Source organism: Harpegnathos saltator, unplaced genomic scaffold, assembly GCF_003227715.2.
Source record: "Harpegnathos saltator strain DR-91 unplaced genomic scaffold, Hsal_v8.6 scaffold694, whole genome shotgun sequence".
NCBI classification, from domain to species: domain Eukaryota; kingdom Metazoa; phylum Arthropoda; class Insecta; order Hymenoptera; family Formicidae; genus Harpegnathos; species Harpegnathos saltator.
Window position 1 is genome coordinate 1,389,184 of NW_020230531.1, and position 22,361 is coordinate 1,411,544.

At 47.3% G+C, this 22,361-nt stretch overlaps 1 protein-coding gene across 3 annotated transcripts in view; it reads right to left on the reverse strand.

Annotated features, from left to right (window-relative positions):
• LOC105186214 (tensin-1) overlaps nucleotides 1–22,361 on the reverse strand; it is an 87,993-nt gene that overhangs the window by 51,632 nt on the left and 14,000 nt on the right. Inside the window, exon 1 of one of the 3 annotated variants that reach the window (XM_025305319.1) lies at nucleotides 5,909–6,139. The exons of the other annotated variants lie outside the window; for them this stretch is intronic. The gene's annotated coding sequence lies outside the window, so the exon portion shown is untranslated. Of the gene's footprint in view, nucleotides 1–5,908; nucleotides 6,140–22,361 lie in introns of those variants that run through there. 3 annotated transcript variants of the gene reach the window in all.

Below are 22,361 nucleotides of genomic sequence, written 5' to 3' on the forward strand. Positions count from 1 at the left end.
GAGCAACATTGCGCAGAAAATTTACGCGTTTTTGTGTGTGTATTTACTATTTACTATTTATATTTGCACAATCTCATCCAGATACTCGAGGAGAGGCGATAAAGGCGATAATTCGGCAACGTTAATTTGTCAATTCGCGATTAATAGCCGGCTATTAATGCTTTCATAAATCATGATCTGAATCAGAATTCTCCGCTTGATTACTCCGTTGACTAAGTAGAGAGCAGGATCCGTATATCTTCGATAATCTGCAGGATGTTCTCCATTTAGTCGACGCGAGTGCTCCCCTGGGCCACTCTATTTCGCGATCTTGTCCCTCCGGAGCCTCGTCTAATAGTGCGAGACCGTGTCGTGATTCATAGTTCATTGCTCCTCCGATCAAATATTTGAAGAAACCGAGCGCGTCGCGCATGATCGGTACGAATTCAGGGATCACGAGGGAAAAAGGTGAAACTGAAAGCGCGCGCGCGCGCACGGTCCATCTCGTAACGTTAAGGGCGTTATCAAAATTTGAAGAGTCGTTCCGGGAGGAAAGTCCATCTCCGGCTCCGTCCGTCCGCCTCGACGGAACTTTAGTCCTCCACGTAGGGCGTCCTAAGTGGAAACACAAACTTCGCCGGTGGATTTTGGGACTAGTTTCCTGATGATTAGATTCCTATCGACGGCAATCCGATTGTCACCAACTGCTGAGAGAGATACGAATACATCGGGCGTTATCGCCGTAACGGATTTTAGCCGCGTTACGACCAACGGAGCTGAAACTTCGACGCAATCTTCGACGTACATGGCGTACAATGATAAAGCCCTGCGACGGGCAAACGTAAGCGACTCCACCGTCGTTTGTGGAGAACGAAAGCAAATTGATTGCACGATGGGATCCTACAACTTCAGCCGCTCTTACGACCAGTCCCCCCCCCCTCCCCTCCCTCGATCGTCTCGCTATCTACGACTTGTACCGCGCGATGATTGCGTGTCCCGCGTTTCTCTCCCGAGGACCCTCGTCCTGCACGGCACAGGACCCCGTGCTGGTGTTAATCAAGAACAGAAACTTTTTACGAGGGTTACGTCGCCGACGAGCGGTGGACACGGAGGATGATGGCCGATCTCCATGCGTGGAAGGCAAAGTGACTGTGCCGGGATACGACGAATGATAAAACGGAGAGGGATGATCAAGTGAGTGATCGACTCGAATGGAGGACAGAGGTTAGGGGTGGCCGGTATCTCCTTCCGTTGCCTGCGGCCAGATTAGATTGGCCTACCCTTCGTCGTCGTCGTCGTCGTCGTCGTCGTCATCGTCGTCGTTCTCGTCCTCGTCGTCTTTGTCGTCGTAGTCGTCGTCGGAGATAGCTTCGTTCCCAGCCAGTCCTCCTCCGAGATGCGAAACGTTCCTCCTTTTTTTCTCGTCGTGCGCCAATGGAGTCTTTCCGAAGATTACACCTGTGGCTCCAACCACTGCGGGAGGCATCAAGCGACGCGAAAAACGCCGGCCGAGCTAGACTTTAATTTATCCTTATCTTCCTTATGCTCGCGTCGCGATCCGTGAAATTTACGTCCGACGTCCGGACGAGGACGTCGAAGGAGGATATTAAAACGATATCTGGAAACGCGAAGAAGCAAGGACGGAAGCTCGAATAACGGTCGAAGAGGCCGACTGTGAGCATTTCTATCGGACCGCGATAGAACGCGGCGGCGGCGGCGCGATAAAGGTTTTTGTTTCTCCACGATCTCGCGCGCGGGCATAATATCGCCGCGTCGCGTTGGTGCGATACCGATTGTCCGTCCGATTGTCGTCGCAGCCCGTTGTTAATTTGCGTTAATGCGCCACGTCGATCAACCCGTGCCGTTCTCATCAACGCCGCGTCCACGATGAAACTGCCGCCGTCGTCGTCGCCGCCGCGCCGTCGTCCCACTCGTCCGATAGAAACTCGTCGATTGGAACTCGATAGTAATTAGCATGCGTACACGCATTACGCTCGCCGCTCGGCGCATTTATCGTTCATAACTCGTGCGTACTTGAAAAACTCGTCATGCGATATTAAAAAGAATACAAATTTTTAAAAACGGGAAAGCTCACTCGCGTCGGCCCGTTTATCGCTCGGTGTCTCGATGTCGAGCCGATCGCGCACACGCGCGGCCACAGATATCGAAATTCGGGCGTGCTCGAGTTAAAATTAGATGTGCTATGGTGTGCGCGCGCTATGGGGAACGTCCTGCGGATGCGACGTATATATTATTCAGCTTTGATCGGTGAATGCATACATAGGGAGTCGGATTAATATCCGAAAATCGTTTCTGCTCTAAATCCGGAGCGAAACATAATGAAATCGTTCTGTGTCCCTCTCTCTCTCTCTCTCTCTCTCTCTCTCTCTCTCTCTCTCTCTTTCTCCCTGCCTTTCCGCAGCGATCGTGACGCGAAACGACGGCTTTCGTTTCGTCGTGATCCACGCGCGCGGAACAGCGCATGCAGCGAGCGTCTATATAAGCTGTGACTGTTTATCGAAACGTCACGTACAGACGACCTATCAAAACCAGAAGCGGCGTTGCTTAGCCCGCTCCCACTTCTTCCTCTTTCGCAGCTCTTTTACGCTCGGCTTCGTAAACATATTAAAAATACTACACCACACAGAGCATGTTATTACAAAGTGAAAGAGAAAGAGAAAAAATACGCTGGAAGAAAACTGTGTTGAACAATCGCAGAGGCAATTTTTTATCGTCTCTCTATCATCTCGAATATGCGTGAATTGTACTCGATGAAACCCGAGTCTGACAAATCTGATGCGCGTAACGTAAAATATTTCACTTGCAATATAATATCACTTGATAATATTCGCCGAATTCAGAAGTAATGTTCAATATCTTTCTTGTGTTCGATCTTTAAAACTTCCTTCCGGACGAGTTGACCCTTCGGACATTTCATTGACAATTTCTTCCGGGGTTGCGATATGGTCAGTCGCGGTTACAGCAATTGACCTTGTCAAGCAATAGCTTTCGGGGAGCTCGAAGCGCGTTGTTTGTCGTTTCGACAGAGCGATCTTGTCTCTCTTGTTTCTCTCTCTCTCTCTCTCTCTCTCTCTCTCTTTTTTTTTTAACTATGATGCGATATATTTGTTTCACAGGCCGGTGGTTACGAAACCAATCAGTGCAAGCCGCTCGAATGGAAGGGCAAGTGCACAAAGGGTCGCGCGCGTCCGAAAAAAAAAAAATATCGCAATCCTCGAAAAAGACAGTGGAAAATTGGCAGTGGTGCTCGCAAATTTCGTGTGAAACACTTTCGAGCAGTTTTCCGCAGTTTGCCGTGTAATGGCCTCTAATGCGTGTGCGTCGTAACTTATATTTCTCATTGTCATTTTATTGCCGCACGCGACGACGAAATCGTTTCAATTAATCAACTCGAGCCGAGTCGAGGATCGCGCGAGGGAACGGTACATTTTGAATCGGTAAAATTGTGCCGCGTCGAAACGTGAGAGAGAGCGACTCTCCGAACAGCAGAATTACGCGTAATTATCATCGAGCCGCAGCATCGATTTCCATCAGAATTAGTTTCTGAGAATTCGAGCTAAACGAATTTAGTTAAGCCTTCATGTGTGCGTGCGTGCGTGCGTGTGTGGCGTCTAAGTTACGTATAAATTTCTGCTGACGATGCTCGTTTTACGAATTAATTGAACGAGCGCGTAGCTGCGTGAAAGATATACGACCAAACAATATTCCGTGGCATGATAAGGAAATGCCTTTAAAGGTGAAGTTCCCTTGCAAACCCTTCCGGCCATAACACTAACCCTCTTACGGATAACACTACGTACGTATATCCGCTCATTTGGAAAGTGCACGTAAATGTCGTTTTAAGCGATACGACGCAGAGGTACTTTAGAACTTGGCGCGTTATGAACGCACGCGGAACTTCGTTTGTAGCTTCGCGCCCGCACGCTCTATTTAATTATTTTAACAGGTTCAAAACGCTTTTATTTTTCCTCCTTTTTTTACCTTAATCTCGCGAAGAGAAGTGAAAGTTTATTTAAAACGTTCGCGTGTTCGTCCGCCGGTCAGCCGCCGTCCGACGTTTAATCGTCAATTTTGCTAATTATAAAAAAAGTCTCCTCTCTCTCTCTCTCTCTCTCTCTCTCTCTCTCTCTGGCGGTACATTAATACAACCCGGTCGCTAGCCGCCCGACTCACTCTCCGTATTGGTGAAATTAAATTGATATGACGGTGCGAGATATGAGAATCTACGCTCTATCAGCCGAGCATCACCGAGGCCTCTTCAAGTAACGAAGTATTTCAGGCCGTAATATATCAATATCGCGTAAATTTCATCAACTAAAATTATATCTCGCCGCTTTTGCGCGCTCGAAAATAATTACGGAAATCATCCCGTCACAAAGAAAGTCGATTAATTAAGAGTCAATTATGCATGACCGTGTGTGTCACTACATTATACCGCGTTGCGCAAAAATGAATTATTCAGAAAATTTCCACGGCGCGGCGCGACGCGAGAGAAAGATAGCTGCGGCGGCGGGGCGATATGAAATTTCACATTTGACAAGATACGAGTATTTCCGTATTGACTTCCGACAGTTTGTTAATGACATTATAAACTCAATTTACTCAAACTCACGATCGCGTAACTGCGTTTTGAAGCGAGTTAACATTTTCCCATAATGCATGGCCGACGCGCGTATTCGCGCGATAGACACATCGCGCGTTAGTCGGAAAGTTAGAATATAATTGATTAATATGAATATCCCGGGCCGACATTGTGCGCGCGACAATTTCGACCTCGCTCGCACGTTGATGCGCGCGACCGGATGTAACTTACATCAATGGGGGATACTCGCAAGAGGTAAATTAATTTTCGCCGGATACCGCATTTCGTACCCGCTTTGTCGAGGGAGCGGCATGAACCGTCACATATCCTAACGAAACGTGAAACGATCGCGCGCTTGTGGTGCGTGTCTTTCATTTTTAACCGGGTTACTCAAATTAATTAATTCCGGGACAGAGAGAAGCGCGCAAAGCGGCTCTCATTAATGCGACACAGAGGAATTAACGGCGAAAAAAAAGTTATTGACGGCCGAGAGCATGTCACTAATTTATAGCCCGTCCGTGTAAACGGATGACGCGCGTAAAATACTTTCCCTCTTCCTCCCTCGTCCGTTTTCACCGCGACGCTCCTCTTTTTTTCCCCTCCTCACCTTTTTTATTTTTTTATTTTTCAGCCCCGCTTGCGGATGCCGATTGATTAGTTTCGTTGTACGTTCTCACGTACGGCATATTCGCCTCTCTCCCTTTCTCTCTCTCTCTCTCTCTCTCTCTCTCTCTCTCTCTCTCAAATGCATGACGTTCTAATGAGAAACGCGCCGCTATTTGCTCGAACACCGGCTTTGCGTATTACGGCCGGACTTTTTAATTATGCTCCGGGAGACGGTATCGCTTATGCGTTTATGAGCTAGGAACTTTCTCGCTTTAACGTGTAAATTTAACGTGTAGTCGGGAGAAAATATTATGAGGGTTGCAAAGGCATTATTATGGGATGGATGGATACTCGGATGAAAGTAAAAGTGGCAAGAGCCACCGTGACGGTAGCAGAGCGAATAAATACGCGGGCGGCGGGCTACGGTACGTAATTGTAATGTTTTCGCTGCGCTTGATTTCATCCGGACCGCATTATCCGCGCGTCCGCGCTCGCGGCATAATTATCCAGCGAACACTACTGTCGTCGCTGAGACGTGATGTCGGGAAACATGCGTGTAGAAACGTAAAATGCGACGTCAGTCGCTAAAATTACGATCTCTCGCCGACTATTTCCTTTTCATGCTGCTTCATAGATCCGCGGAAGATCTAAAACGGAGCAGGATTCGCGATATATGCGAATAATTGAGCAGTACAACAACAACAACAAAACGTCTCTTACCTTGTCTCTCTTTTTTCTTCTTCTCTGTTTTTATTTTCGCTGATATTCCGACACTACCGTAAACGGGCGAGGGGACCGATTGGTTGAACGGATGAACAGCACGGACGAGGAGCGACTATATAGTTCGCTCTTATCAAGGCGGAGCGATCGCGATACGCGTCGAATCAGTCTACCGTGGAACGTGATACGCGTTTGGCTCGTTGGACGCGACTGACAGCACCGTGTTGCGCCACGTGGATCCCAACCACCCCGTGGAAAGCCCCACGAGCGTAGAGGGCGTAGAGAGGATCATGCGCGATGCTCGACTCCGTCTGCTTCGAATCAATCTCCTCTGCTATATTCCGTTTCGCTCGCTTTGTCTTCCGCTGCTGGCTGCATAATTAGCACAGCACGTTCTCGTGTCCGCCTCCTTCTTTTATTATTGATTTCGAGTGTGATAAAATTGTGCGCGCTTGTACCGTTTTCACGATATGGCCCGAACCCCGATTTGCGAACGATGCGAAGGGATGGTTCTCCGAGAGAGTGGTGGTGGAAGGAACGTGCGGGAAATTCGCGAGAGAAGGGATGCGGATTCAAACTCGGACGCCGGGGGTGTCCTCGGAGTGGATAAGCCTGTTAATTATATCGAAGCCGTTTCTGAAACCGTTCATCTGATATCGGATCGTCCCGTCGCAGCTATCAGACGGAGCTAGCAGCAACCAGTTCCTCTCTCTCTCTCTCTCTCCTCTCTCTCTCTCTCTCGCCCGATCTGAGCTGAGAAACGGCACAAACACAGTCATTATCCTAATTAGGAGTTTGTAAAGCCAAGTGGCCAATAACTGTCTGCCGCTCGATAACCATACCCCCTCACCCCATTATATTTACGACCGTGCATTACGAGCGACCGGGGTATGTTTCTCGAGACTCGCTACCGTTCAGACACATTTTCGGCATTTCTATTCCGCACAATTACGCGAGACCTTTGAGACCGGCTAAAGAGTAGGCTCCAAGTTGGAACACTGATGGAAGCTCGCGCAGCGAGCGTTAAGCGCTATTCCTTAAGTCCTTTTCCACCGCGCTGTGCCTTGAAAAGTCGCATTAAACAATGACCTGCCTCCCGGCTTTCTCACCGAGGGGAAATTCACTCGCGAAATCTTATCGGAAGTGATACGCTCTACGCCCGGTCCATACAGTCCACGTAATAACGCGAATGAAACAATAAGGCGAATAGTTGCGCCCGCGTTCCGGAGATTAATCGTTCCGCCCGTCAGTCTCGGCGCGTCAAAACGTACGTCTCTCGCAGCAAAGACGGAAACGCGTGTGCTCGCGCGCGTTACATCAGCGTGTTCTCTCTCTCTCTCTCTCTCTCTCTCTCTCTCTCTCTCTCTCTCTCTGCGAGTCTTAGTCCCCGACAATCTCCCTGTTATCTCCTTCTCGGTCTTTTGGTCCCGACGTTCGTAACAGGCTGAGCCCGCAAACTCATCCGCGGTGCTCGCCCCGGACAGGGGTGGATGGCGGCGTGATGTTTACATTTCAATTATCCAACGTTTCACTCTGCGCCATTATTAGTATTTGCATCATTTAGCAGGTGCAGGTACGTGCCTCAGCACCGACTCGACTGCTTCGAGTCTGGTTTTAGAGAATTGTTAGGAGGGCTCGCGCGTGTGTGAGCGCGCACGAACGTCGAGGATACGAATCGGTTAGTCGACGGTGCCTCGCACCGTCTGATTATTCAGATGCGAATGTGAGGCTTGCGTTGAATTTCAATCGTTCATTTCCGTCTCGAGCGTGTAAACAATACCGTCGTCAAGGTGATAATGCCGTATCGCTGTATTATCGAATCGAAATCGAATCGCAGGAAGAGAGGACGGGAAAGTTGCGAGTCTACGAAAATGCAGAGGCTTCGGAGATTTTATTTCTGTAGCATTCGCATTCTCGTCAGCTTGCGCCAAAGACTAATCGCGTTGACCAGCAATAAATTATATATTTTTGAATATTACTTATATACTTATATATTTTAATAAGTTAGGGCGAGAGGTGTGCGTGTGAATTTCCCGGCGAATTTCCGACTGGTACCACTCGACGCCGTTACGATCATCAGGATCTTCAACAGTTCAGTGAGAAATAATTTTCCACGAGATTAGAATCTCTCATTGTTGTCTACGGTAGAAGCAACAATGCGAGAAAAAGTGAGATGTGGAGTTGCACAATACCTTATTGGGGGAGCCAAGGCTTTAAGCCTTGGCCGGTCGTGAACGACCGGAAGAATCGGTAATGGTAGAGAAAGATTGGTTAGTACGAGAAACTCCGGGGAATATGGGAGAGATAAAGGACACGTTGTTCCCTCTTGTTTTACCGGTGGAAATAAGATCCACGGAAACGATCGTTAGTCGATGCCCACGCGAGCTTTACGACGACGTCAATGAGGTCAGTATGATATTGAGCAGCTCTTTATGCTCCGCCTTCTCCATTGGCCCGTTGCCGAAATAAAACGTTGTCCGGTGTGTTGACGATCGCTTTAATCGTTGCGGCGCAAATCGTCTCTACGATAAAATTTATTTCATTGAGTTGCTAGATTAGCAAGCGTAATTTTCTCTGTAGTAAATGTGTGCTCTTGTTATAATATTTAGCGCGACAATAAACACGTGTCCTCTCAAAGGAAGATCTACGTTATCTCCAACGTTGCCGGGAATAACGCAATGAGAGATCTAAATAGTTTTAATTTTTGCATTTTTCGTAATTTTTAGTTTTTATATTTTTCAAAGTGAAGCGTTTGTCTCTCGATTTGCAGTGAAAGTTCTAAAGATTTTATCCAGGTGTATGCACTTTTTTGGCCTTTCCTCCAGTTCTCTAATGTAATTACTTTAAATTGAAATATTCTCCCGCCGTTTAGTGTTCTTGTAAAGTTGGTATTGAACTTTCTAAAACGCCATTTATTATGACTCATTGGTGTGCATCAAATATAGCCTCAAATATAAGTTGAGCGACGAAAAGCTTTACATTCGACACTGCATTTGAATAAATAGCGACAAAAGGCTGTCCACCCACGAATGTCTACGTTTAAGATTATCATACATCATACATAATCCATTTTTCATCACAATTTTCGATCAAACATCTTTCTTGCGCTGTCTGGGAAGCAATGAAACGCACGTACTCGACCGGCGGATAATGCTATTTTGCGACAACTCATGCGGCACCCATCTCCCGAGCTTTTGAATTTTTATCCATTTCATGCAGTCGCCTGAAGCTGTCGCCTTGAAACTGTTGCTTGGTCAACTCCGAGCTGTTCTGCAAGTTCTACTTGCGTTTAGAATTCGGGTTTTCATTCAACAACAAGTTTTCGTGGCGATCCAGAGCGCGGATGATCACACACGTCAAAATCATCATCTTTAAGGGGACTGGAGGGTCAGATTGTTGAAAAATCATGCTTGTTCGTCGATAATATTTTGTGGTGAACTGAATAAATGTGCAAGAATGAAAATTTTAGATATATTTATACAACATATGAAGAATAGAAAAATTTTGTTTATTAGCAAATACTCATATGAATATATAAGTACGTCCACTTAAACTTTAAACGCGTTTCTCTCGAAATTTTATTGTTCAATCCTTTTGCAGTGATTCAGCCCCGAAACTGAGCTTCGTATCGATTTGAAATTTTAAAGCAATAATATTTGTTCATATGGCTCTCAAGTGAATCATGGACAACTCTGTCAAAATATTTCATTTCGAGATATTAATTTTTTTATTGTGAAAGAAGTAAAAAAATTTTAATTCTTTCCTAATAATAGCTGCCATTTTCTTAATTTTGTTCGATTTTTTTTGCAATGGTTCGCCGGATAATGATAACCCTTCTCAAGATTTCTAGCTAAAATTCGCTCTGATCGGATTACCGAGAGCCGAGATATTACTGCTAAAACGATAACTTGAAAAAAAAAGGAGAGTATATTTCAGCTATATGGTAGATACCGTATATTTATACGAGTATTTGTTAACAAACAAAATTTTTCTACTCTTCATATGTTTTGTTATAAATGTACCTTAAATTTTCATTTTTGCACATTTATTCAGTTTGTCACAAAATATCAAAAACAAGCACGATTTTGCAGTAATCTGACTCGCTAGTCCCCTTAAAACGATGAAACAAATATCTACACACACAATGTGGGACACAATATCTTCTCCAAGAACAGAGCAAATAAATACACATGCTTTAGCAACATTCTTTCCTTGCTGGAGTTCATATCGAACGCAGTGTCGAAAACTTTTCGTCGCTCATTATATTAACTTTATTTATATTATTCTTGAGGTTATGTGCACCAATGAATCATAATAGATTTAAAAAATTGAATACCAATTTTACAAAAACACTAAAAACGGCGGAAAGATATTTCCATGTAAAATTACACGAGAGGGCTAATAGGAAAAGATTAAAACTTTTGCACGTAATAACTCGGTGAAAGCTATTTATCTTAAATTTTGGTAAATTTCGGATATAGCGTGACATTTTACAGGGATGAGTGGTTAAACTAGCGTATCGTTGACCGCGTTGTCGTTTATGAAATTTGGTAAACCCTCGGCACGATCGCGAAGTCGTCTTCCTAGTCAGCCTTCTCTGCCCAAACTTTGTGAATATCTGATCATCGAAGGGATGAATCGTCGGGCCATTTGGTGAGCGGGTAACTGCACTTTGCGCGAAGTAAGGTCTGATAAGACGGCGGGCTGAATCGAAAGGAACATATGGAGAGAACGTGTTCACCAAAGCCTGTGTACAATACAAAGGCGCGTCTTCCTTCCGCTTCGTGATGCGAGCCGGGACTACAACGGGCCGGATCATGTCGGTTAACTCGTATTTCTTTCGCGCAAGCACAAGCAGAAAGCACAAGAATACGTGTAAAGGAAATATAACATATACGTTCTTCTTCTCATATTTAACGGAACAATATTAGCTGAACGAGGAAATGGGGATTGCCACGTGAGTTTTGAGAATTCTCCTGAAATTTTCTCCTCAAAAAATGCCTCCTTTCATCTAGGTCCCCTTTACATCCGCACCTCAGCGAATTATATTTGTAAATCGTTCGACCGGAACGGGGAAATGAGCGAGCCGCTCGACGATATTTCACGATCGTAAGGAGGAAATCGTGAAATCGGCGAGTGAAGTCATATACACTCGAAATGACGAAGGACCCTGAACCACGTGGGAAATACCCTTTCCGCGTTTCAAGGACAATGGACCAGTCCGTTATCACCATTCATCGTGCGATATATATCGCACTGGCGCTCTTTAAACCTTTTAAGTCGACAACATGCTGTCGTACCGCCAACTGGAATGGAAAGGCTCTTAGCAGGTGCTTTAGGTGGGCGTGTTCAACCGCGATATAGTACCTTTTAACCGCGGAAACGGTAGAAAGCACAACTACGGCCTGTCGACCCCTTTCCCTCTCTTTTTTTATCTCCACCTTTCCCTTCTTTCATTGCATCGGCCACACCGGAGGAACAAAACTTTTTACCCGAGCCCTTTTTACGCTACGCGAATCTCGCGAAGCGGTGTAACAAATAACGATGTGTCTCCGAATACGTTTCGGAATACAGGCGAGAATACATAACGAATCAACGTCGAAATATGCACTCCGCTATGCTATCTCTACTCCCAATATCGGGACAGTTAGCGTGTATTTAAAAGTTTTCACCTGTCACTCCTGCCGCTCATAACGTATGCATGAGAGCCGGGGCGTATATTCATTTCTTGAATACGTGCCAGCTTAAAAGCCGGAAACATTCGGCGAAAAGTCCGAAAGCGAATCGCGTCTGGCCGAAAAAAATGGAAAAACGGAAAAGTCCGCGCTCTAAATATTACAGCCTCTTTTGCCTGAACGTGCCACGGCCGCGTCTCGCGTGCGTACAAGGCGTTCTCTTTCTCTCTCTCTCTCTCTCTCTCTCCTCTCTCTCTCTATCCACGGATGCGCGCGCGGAAACCCCGTGGCCCGCCATAAAGAAAATCCGTGACGGGTCTAGCTTCCGGCTTTCCTCCAGAAATGTCCCCTCTTCTTCTACCACCCCGTTCGTCTTTCCACGAAAGTATTGCCCTGGCACCGAGCGACCTGCCACGCTGCTGGTCGTCGTACCACCCCCTGCTGGATACCCGACGTATGTACATCATCCCCTTCCGCACAGCGGGATGCGAGATACGCCCTTCGATCGGCTCGTCTTCGTTCTGCACGCGGCAAAAGCGCGGAGTAACGGGTCGAGGGATGGATTCTGCGAAGTTTCACATCCGTGTGATGATCGACCCGTCGACTGTTGCTGGCGAAGTTACGAAGAAACGGCAAATTTCCCCTCTCCCCTCTGGCGCTATATCGGGATGTGGTAAAACCGATTCGGATTCTGCATTCGCGCGCGCGCGCGCGCGCGCGCTCGCGAGAGAGTATCGATTCGCGCCGTGTGTTTTATTATTAGCCGGGGCGAAATTTCGCGTTGTCCGTTCACCGCGTCGCGAATTATTTTCGGCCGGAGTGAAAACTACAAACGGGAACGTCAGCGGCAGGTCGTGCCGCGCGCGTCGTCACGCGATCAAGGATACGCTCGGTCAAAAGAGCGCGCGGTGTCGCGCGTTATTACGGCGGATACGGGGGTAGTTAGGCTTTCGTAAATATTTAATGGCATGTTCCGCCCGGTAGCCGCGCGGCCAATCAACCGGCAAGAAGAACTGGTTTAATTATGGCGCGGCGGATGAGAAGATTATTGACGATGATCGGTACCTACAGCGAGACACGATGAATTTGCAATAATCGCCCGGACCGCGCTGCTGTGCGGGATTAAAGGAAAGAGGAAAAAAACGGCGCACCTGCCCCGCCGCGGCGAGGCTTAATGACACCGCTTTGATTATCTCGAACAACAAATTACCACGATGTTGATTGAACCGCTGCTGACGACCGATCGTCGTCGTGGGTCCGCGCCGCGCCGCGCCGCGCCGCGCCGCGACGACGCGAAGGACAGACAACTGTTATCAAACAATTACGAGGAATAAGACTTGTAGATTTGCACGGGACGCGCGACTCACCTAATTTCTCCTTCTCGTCGAAAGTTTATTCGCATCTCGCGCGGCATACAGACACGCTAAGGACAATCGTGATGACGTCCCCCGACGCTCGGCGGACGTCATCGTGAAATTCGTTATCGACGGTGAAAAATTAAATCATAACCCCGAAACGTGTGTGTGTGTGTGTGTGTGTGTGTGTGTGTATCATTGCATATATACGTGATCCGATTCCGATATTGGAACGGTATCCGCCGGTTTTCCCATTTTCCTTGAAGTTGCGCCGTGCGAGAGAAGTTTTTCCGCTCTCGGAGACTACTCGGCATGAGAAACAAGACGAAAAGTGTGTGTGGCAGAACGGACACGAATGGGAACTGCTCCAACCGGCGGGAGAGTTTCACCGTGATATTCGAGATCATTTGAGATACTTTCAAAGGGTGGGCTTGTGTCCAGCGGGCGAAAAAGAGAACGAGAACCAGGGAGGAAGAGAGACGGAGAGAGAGAGAGAGAGAGAGAGAGGGACGCGGAAGGACGAAGAGGGAGAGAAAGAGAGTACAGACATCGCGTCCTGATCTCCATTCCGGAGGAAGACGGTCTTCTCTTCGCGATAGGCCCACGTGGCTACTTTTCCGTGTCCACGCATCTTATCTTCTGTACGAGCGCGGAATGTTCGCGAGTTTGCAAATCGATACGACGCGCGATACTTTCGTTTGAATTGCTTCGTTGGAAATCTCTCTCTCTCTCTCTCTCTCTCTCTCTCTCTCTCTCTCTCTCTCGCTATCAATCGGTCTGATCGATGCTGCATCGCGACGTCGGTCGCGACAGCGGTTTTTCTTCCATTGTTTTTAACAGACATCCATTTCCTCCGCGTGTTTCAGTTTGGATTTTCCATTATCGCGATCTCGTTTATAACTTTTTTTTTTTTTTTACCGAGCTGTTTCGAACGTTACGCATTATATCGCATATTTTTCTGAGTATGTATATGTGTGTGTGTGTGTGTGTACGAACGTACATTTTATTTTTTCATATCTCGTTACATCCATCAATTGTTAAATAATATACATGTATATTGTACATACGATATAATTCTCTTTTTTCAATTACAAGTCGGTTTAGCAAATGTTTGTGCGTCAATGTCCGCAGAATGGAATATTTTCGTGAGCGACATGTTTCGCCAGTTATTTCAGTGAATATTGCCGAGAAAAGTAAAAGATGCAAGAGAATGGAAGTTGCAGGTTGTAAGAGCTGTGTTGAAGGTGAGGTCGCGACTTCTGCTCGCTACGGCATTAGAATATTAATCGATATTCTGCAGGCGACAGAAACGTCCCACAATCGCGGACTTCCGAGAAAGGAGAAAGCTCAGAAGTTTTCTATTACCGAGCTCCTTTGTCCCATATTTTGCAACATCCGTTTATTTTATCGTCTTATATTCTAAGCTCTGCCCTTCCCGACGGCTGGCGTTGTCTCATTGCCCGGCCTCCTGGTTTCTCTTTCCGCGTTTGTCAGGGGCAATGACAGGATATTAAAGTAGGAACAACGCGTAGACTGCAGACTGTAAATATCCGGTGGTGCTCGGCTTGCTTGACGTTCACAATGAACAGGCGGATAAACCTGCGCTGGCAAAGGATTCCCAACGAGCCGGACATGGGCGGCTGGGAATCTCCGCTGTCCGTATGGAAATGCACCGCAAAGTTTATTGCACGCTGGCTATGAAGCGCCGCTCGAGATAATAGCGTTGATGAGGAAGATATAAATTACTTGCTGCCGCACGAATAAGTGACAAAGGCGGTGAGCGGTCGTTTTCCTTTTTTTGTTTTGCGTCGGCGTGTGTACTAAACCGCGCGCATCACGAGCGCGAGTGATTGAATTATATTTCGCGAGAAGGTGTATCCTGTATACTGTGGTAGCGCTGGTAATACGTCAATGTCTTCCGCACACACACACACACACACACACACACACACACACACACACACACACACACACACACACACCCTTCTTTTGTACTCTCTCAACTGATTCAACGGCCGTCGCACTCGCGAAAAAGTAAGGAAGCGGCCGTAACGGCCGGAATTTTGGAGGATCGTGCAACGCTCGATTAGCGCAACGATTAGCGCGTCGCTCGCGCCGTCGTGAATTTTTCGCCGAACGAAAGCGCGCGTCGAACAAGACGCGCGCATAATTTCACAGGGCGCGAAGGGCACCTCGGCCGGAAAATTGCGCGCCAATCTCGCTCACTCGCGCGTGTTATGCTAATCAGAAATTTCACCGAAATCCCCCATATTCCTTGTCGGAGTGGCCGCGAAATTGAAGTAACTTCTCGAGAATTTAGGGCTCTAATATAGAGAGGCGGTGCGGCGGGAGAATTTATGAATGTCAATGACGAGAGGCAATATCGTCCGGCTATTCTTTATTGTGGCTAATAAAGAGAGTCTAGGACGGGTCGGACGGTTTATGCGGAAGTCGCGTCTTTTCCTGCCCGGGATCGAGGCGCGTTTTTCTCGCAAGCATTTTAATTATCGAAATCCGATAAAAGGCAATAAAAAGACGGAGAGCAACGAAAGACGCAAAATCGTATCTTCCTGCGTGAAAAAGAAAGAAAAAAAAAAAGAAAAAAGAAAGAAAAAGAAAAAAAACGAGCGGAGGGAAATCGCGGCTTCAATTTCCGTGATGACTTTAACCAGCGCGCCTATTTTCTTCCATATTTTATAGGAAAAATTTTTCGCTCTTCTTCGGAGTTTCCTTAAGATTCCTTTTCATTCTGTGTAAGCACCTGACGGTTTCATACGACGCGCGGTGAGAAAATCCCAACTCCGGACGAGCATATCTCGTCTGCTATCTGGGAGGAAGGAAGGAGGAAGGAGGAAGGAAAGGGTGACCATCGGGAAGGATGATTCTACGTCGTTGAGCAAAAGGCCGTAACCGACGTCTGTCGGGAATAGCTGGAATCATATCGAGTGTGAAAATATTTGGAACCGTCGAGCTCTTTGGCTTTGACCCGAATCGAACGCGTCTCCCGACTCTCGCTCTTGATTTTCTGCATCTAGGAAAACCTTGTCCGCGCCGCGAAGGAGAAAAGGTAGGTAGAATGAATGAGATATGAGAGAAGGGACTGTAGAAGTACAGTAGAACAGAGAGACAGGGAGAAAAAGAGGAAGGAAAAGAGAAGGAGGAGGAGGAGGAGGAGGAGAAGGAGGAGGAGAAGGAGGATATGGGGATGCGGGAGGGAAAAAAGCCGTAAGCGCTGTAGAGACTCCATCGGTAGTCTGGCTGGTGGATCCTCTCGTAAAAGTGAGCCCGAGAGAGTAATAAAAAGAGCGACAGATAAGCCGCTTCGTATTGCCTTTCGATCGATGGCGTGTTGCATTGACGTATGTGCCGAGCCGAGCTCGTGCCGAACACACCTCGCTGATAATCCCTGAATTTCTTGCCGATATGTTTCCGTAATCTAAGTCCGGGAACGGCCGTTATTTCGCGTCGCGCGGAACCGCGCGACGCGATTTATCGCGCATCGCGGCGAGACGACTCGCCGTTGCTTCCTCCCGCCGCTCTCCCCCTTAAATAATCGCGGACGAATCGCCGCCGACGGCGACGCCGACGCCGACGGGGAGGGTGAGCGCTTTGAGCTGAATTTACTTACGCGAGATCGTTATTCCTGCCGCCTGGGTTAGCGCGTTTTCGCATAAACATTTCGCGCATTTAAATAAGCGTCTCCCGGTCCGGCCGACAGGAGTCCCATGGTTAAATTCCTTTGTACGAAAAGCCACTCTCTCGTCGCATCTGCATCTACGTCACCGACACACTCTCTCTCTCTCTCTCTCTCTCTCTCTCTCTCTCTCGCTCGTGCTCGTGCTCGTGCTCACGCACTCGCTCGTCGTCTCCCGTCGTTCAAGAAACGAAAAAGAGGAGGGAGAAGGACGGTCGCGCGCGCGCGCACACACACATTCACGAGGAAGTTCAACGACCCGCGGGAATGCCAGTGCACCGGCATCAGGCTATCGTTTTAAACCGTGTTCGGCAATCTCGTAAGACCCGCTGCTGTACGGAGAGACGCGCGTACTTTTGATAACGGCGCGGACGCCCGCGTGGGGAAGAAGCTCGAAGCGAGCGATGGCGGTGACGGCGAGCTGCAGCGCCGAAGGAGGCGCGATATTTTGTATTACCTCAAGCTCGTCGATAGCGACGAGCAGCGCGTGGATCACCGAGCCGAGCCGGAACCGATGTGTGATTCGGCTCGGCTCGGCTCGGCTTACGTCCTCGGCGCTCGCGTCGCGCCGCTGCGAGTACGAGGAGAGGAACCGAGCTGAAGGAAAAATGCACGAAGAAAAAAACGAACGACGGTGTCGCGTTCCCGAATCCCGCGGCGGGCGCGGACGAAGTCGAGAGCGTAGCTCGATCAGCAGCTCGGACATTTCAGTCCACCGAGAGATTATCCCGCTTTCGATAGTTACATAGAGGAGCCGCCTGAACGAGAATGCGGCTTAACGAGAATGATCGGCTCGCTGAAAATTACACCTGACCCAGATGTGAGCGCGCGCGCGCGCGCGCGCGGCGCCAACGTCGTGATAATCATTGTCGCCGTGGTCGTCCGTGACTGCGACGACGGTCCAGTAATCCAACGCCGAAACCGCAACGTCGTGACTGCGGGCAGACGTGACGTGTAGGTGCGAATAGATCGACTTTCCGCGATTCCCCGATGGTTCTCTCGCGGTGAATGGTAATTTGAGGATGAACCGGTTAAACGTGATTTTCGTCCTTTGTTCCGCGTACGAGTGCGAGCCAATTTCACTTCAGCGCCAACTTCGAGCAGCACGAATGACCTAAACGTCCCCCCGCCCCGCCGCGCCGCGCCGCGCCCCGCGCACTCGTGCTTTCGCGCCCCGTTCTTCATTCTCGTGACTGCGCTTCCACAAATCAGTACCGATCGTGGTAACCGCGAACAACAGCGTTAAGAGATCGATCCCTCGTAGCCGGTGTAACCAGGGGCTCGGAGGAAGATTAGGCCTTTCGCCGTCTTTCTTTATTTGGATCCTTCGTGATAGAGGAGCGCCGCGAAATGCCAGAGGGGAAAGGAACGAGAGAGGGAGAGAAAGAGGAAGAGAGGGTCAGTGAAAGAGGTCAGCGGCTACGCATCCTCGAAATCAATATGGATACCTACACGCACATGTAATATATGTACGCGATATGGCCCGCACGTGCTAGTGCGTTACCAGGACCTTCCGACGTGTCTATAGGGTGGCTGCCGAAAGACACCCTTCTCCGTGACAAACTGCCCCATTCATTGTAATCCACCAAACGAAAGCGGCGCTTTCTACTTCATTGGCCATCGTGACAAATTTGTACTTATGTATATTATTTACCCTCGGCTCCTCGGTGTACAATCGCGCGAGATTAAGTCCCGCCTGCGCAACGAAGAGAGAGAGAGAGAGAGAGAGAGTTCAACGAGGACGAAATTATGGATCGTTTCAGCGAGAGGCGATGCTCCTACGGTTTCGCACATTTTCGCGAAATACGTTTACACGAGCAGGTTGATGATGTATTAGGCGTACAAATGAATAATCCAAAATCTTCAGCTGAATTCCAGATTTATTTCGAAAGAAAGTAAAGCAAATTTATCGATCCGAGTAGTCGCCGTTGTTTTCTATAACTTTAAGCCATCTTTCAGGCAGCTGATGAATTCCATGTCTTTTCTTCGCTGCTTTCGCTATTGAGTAGAAAAAGACACACTGCCACGCGTTGATTTTTGTTGGCTTCAGTGAGTTTATGCGGAACCTATTTTCCTTCTTTCCGAATCTTCCCCATCTCGTGCAGGCATTTGGAAATAGTTTATTACGTTATTCCTAACTGCTCGGCAAGCTCTTTTTGCGTTTCTGCTGAATTCTCAACGAGCAGTTGCTCCAAATCATCATTGTCGCCGCACTTCCGAGGGCCTCCCGGATGTTCTTCATCGGACTGAAATCGCCGTTTTTAAAGCGTCTAAACCAAAATGCTTGCTTCTCCTTGTTGGAATTCATAAAGAAAGCAGTGCTCGGATATGCACCTTTTATCCGTTGCCATTTTTTACTGTATTAAACTGAATAATTTTTGAGATTATGCTGAGTCTTCCGTCATACTAAATGTAATTTCTAATAGCTATATGTCAGCATTACATAACCGTAAAAGAGCGGCAAAATTTGATTACTCGAAACTTAATTTCGCAGCTGCTTAAAAAAGTTTGGAAATTATTCATTTGTACGTCTAACAGATTTCTAACAGGGAGCAAGAGTAAATGGGAGAATAAATGAAGGGACTCGCAGCGTGTTACGCTTAGCGCATTCGACTTGTCTTACTTGAAGAAACACGAATACGTGTTTCCGAAAGTCTTCAGTCCGCTGTCGAGACTCGTGCGATTCTCGGCAGTTTGCTCTGGGTTACGCACCCTCGGATGCATGCCACGAGAGATCGTGTTTCTTTGACACGATCGCCTTTGTCATAGCTTTAATAACTTAGCGAGGCAGCAACCTGAGGAAAAGAAACCGATGGTATGCCAATACATCATGTCACTGCAGAATGCGCGTTTATTGGATTTTTCCCGATTAAATTACATTCCGCGACGTCCCATCGATTTGATTTTGAATCTTTCAAGTGCTATCTATTTCTTTGACGCTAATCTTGCATCCGTCGCGGGATAAGCGCATGGTAATAACGATTGTTTATAGAGACAAAGCAACGCGCGCGCGCGCGCTATGGAATATTCGAGGCTGTTACAAGTTATCGATGTGTAATCTGAAGGAACATAAAGCGAAATGAAAATTTTCACCGAGGTATTTCACGTTATTTCAGCAGCCTGTAACGGCGATATACACGCTTGATGAAACGATACACACATTCCGGCATGCGTGCGCGCTCGCGATTTTCGTAGAACTGTTTTGTACGAAGCAGGTTTTTCCTTCTATTTTTTATACGATGGGTTCCCGTTAATCGACCGGATCGCGACGTATCGGTGCAATGCGCCCCAGCTGGATATCTCGCGAAAAATTCAGACCACTATTTGACACCTCGTGAAAGCATCTCATGTAATTGGCAATTAAAGCAGGTGACTTTGACAACCTATCCGACACTTGAAATCCGCTCGCGCTAAAGGGAGCGACAAAATTGTCCGCGGGAATGTTCTGACTTCGGTAAATAAATTTCTGTTAATCCCGCGTTGCTGTCTCTTGCTTTTTTTGTTCTTTTTTTTTCTTTTCGCTTCTCTTTTGCCGACGCTCTTTGGAGATAAATGCTATCGAATAATTCCGCTTCAATTTGAACTCGGGATAGAAGCGTCGGAGGTCCCTTTGCGAATTTTCACTGCAAATTTTCATTTTGTCAGTGAAGTGTCTTTTCAACGGGAGAACGACTATGATGAAACTCGCGAGACAATTCGCGCGATGGCTGTTTTTGGTCGCATTACCGGCCACTTTACGCGTGTCCAAGAGTTTTGAGTATCACCAAAGACTATTTAATACAAAAATAACGCCGAGTTCTTGCATCTTCGTGCCGATACCTTGCCGATATGCCGCATTAAAAATGTTCCACAGAGTACGATCTAAATCCATTTGAAAATTCAATTGATACATCGGAAGAGATGAATAAAGATTATATTTCCCGTGGCGTTTCTTTGCGTCTGCCTGAAAGCTTACTCGTGGCCACAACATGATAATATTTTACTGCTCTTGGATTTTACGACTAATAAAAAGCTAAGAGAGAGAGAGAGGGAGGGAGAGAGAGAGAGAGAGAAAGAGAGAGAATCGCGTGTCCGGTAATTTGGTCGTTTCCTGATTTCCAATCTTTCTCACTCTTTCACGCGCGCGCTTGTTCCCTTCCACTTGAGGTCGTCGAATAAACCAGTATCGAACTCAAATAAATGAGATTCCGCTACTGTCGTTCGGATCCATGGGCGTTGCGAGCATTAATATTTATGCGATCGGAGTAAAATAAGAAAGAGCACGTTCCAAGTAGAAGAGAGTTTGGTGGTACAAAAGTGGGCCATTTGATCTTTCTACGTCAAGATTCCATTCGATCTCGATTTTATGCAATAATGTCTGTTCCGTTTGCGACAAATCTTGCACGTAACTTCACGCCTTAAATCAACGCATACAAGAAATTTGTTAAATCATTCCTTTTTTATCGAACGTTGTGTTCATTACGAATGGAGAAATCGTAACTTTACGTAAAATCTATTGGAATTCAATTTCATTTAATTTTTACGATTAAATATATAGATTTTAGGTGAGGTTGCGATCTCTCTGTATCAGCTGTAACGAGCAACGTCCGATAAGATAAAATAGTTTGACAAATTTATTGTCGGCATCGGCATCTAAAATGTGAAGTAACGTGTAAGGTTTGCCGCGAATGCAACAGATATTATTGCGTTAACGTATGCCTTAGCGTTGCGAGCTGACGACGAATTGCGCGTGATCGCGACACCTAGAGATGCAAATTCGGCGAATGCATTATCATACACATATGCATTATTATTGTACACACGAATAATATCAGTTATCCGGGAAACTAATTAGCTTACTGGATTAATTTCACCTCTCGGTTAACATAACGTCCCGTTTATAGCCAATGTGCAAATACGTGCGCGTAATTGCTGAATACGTCGACGGAATAATCGTTTCGATTGCGCCGGATATTCATCCACTTAGCGGAAGTGTCATCGCATCCGCGAGTTATTTATGCCGTCGCATAAAGCGAGAAACTGAAGGGCCAATTATAAACGATTTACATAGCCATGACTATAGACACGATATACATATATATCGATCTTTTACAACTCGGGATACAGCGGACGAGCAATGCTCGCGTCTATTTTTGTAAGCTCGGTGTGCTCGGTGTGCAAAATAAACGAGTGAAAATAAGCGCTCAAATCAAAGAAGCGAAAGCACATCAAAGCGTCTGCAAATTTCAGCGTAACTTCATTTCACGGCTTGAAAAGTTGTCGGATTAATAAATTTCGCAACGTTTGCGATAACACCGAGTGTACGATGGCGAACTTCAGTCAGCCTCTTAAAATTCGTGTCCTGCCCTAGGCACGGAGTTTTGTTTCAGTATTAATCCCGCAGATACCCCCCGACGAACTGGTAATTTGAACTTGACACCCCTGCCCCCCCCCTCCCCCCAGCCAACCCACCCCCGCCCCGCCACGCCGTTGACATCGGCGGGCGAGTAACGGGAGCGTCTCTTGGCCAACCGAGCATGATTTTCGCCTCATTTACGACCGCCGTATAAATATAAATGTCGAGAGGGGACGAGAGAGACGCGCGAGAGATGTACGGGCGCGTTTACGGTGTGTTACGCTAAACGCTTCTTTGAAAGTCTGATCTGCCACGATGGGGCTAACAATGGAGAACGATCTGCAAAAAGTGCGCGTTCAATGGGAACGATCGTCGAGTGTGCGCGCGCGCAGGG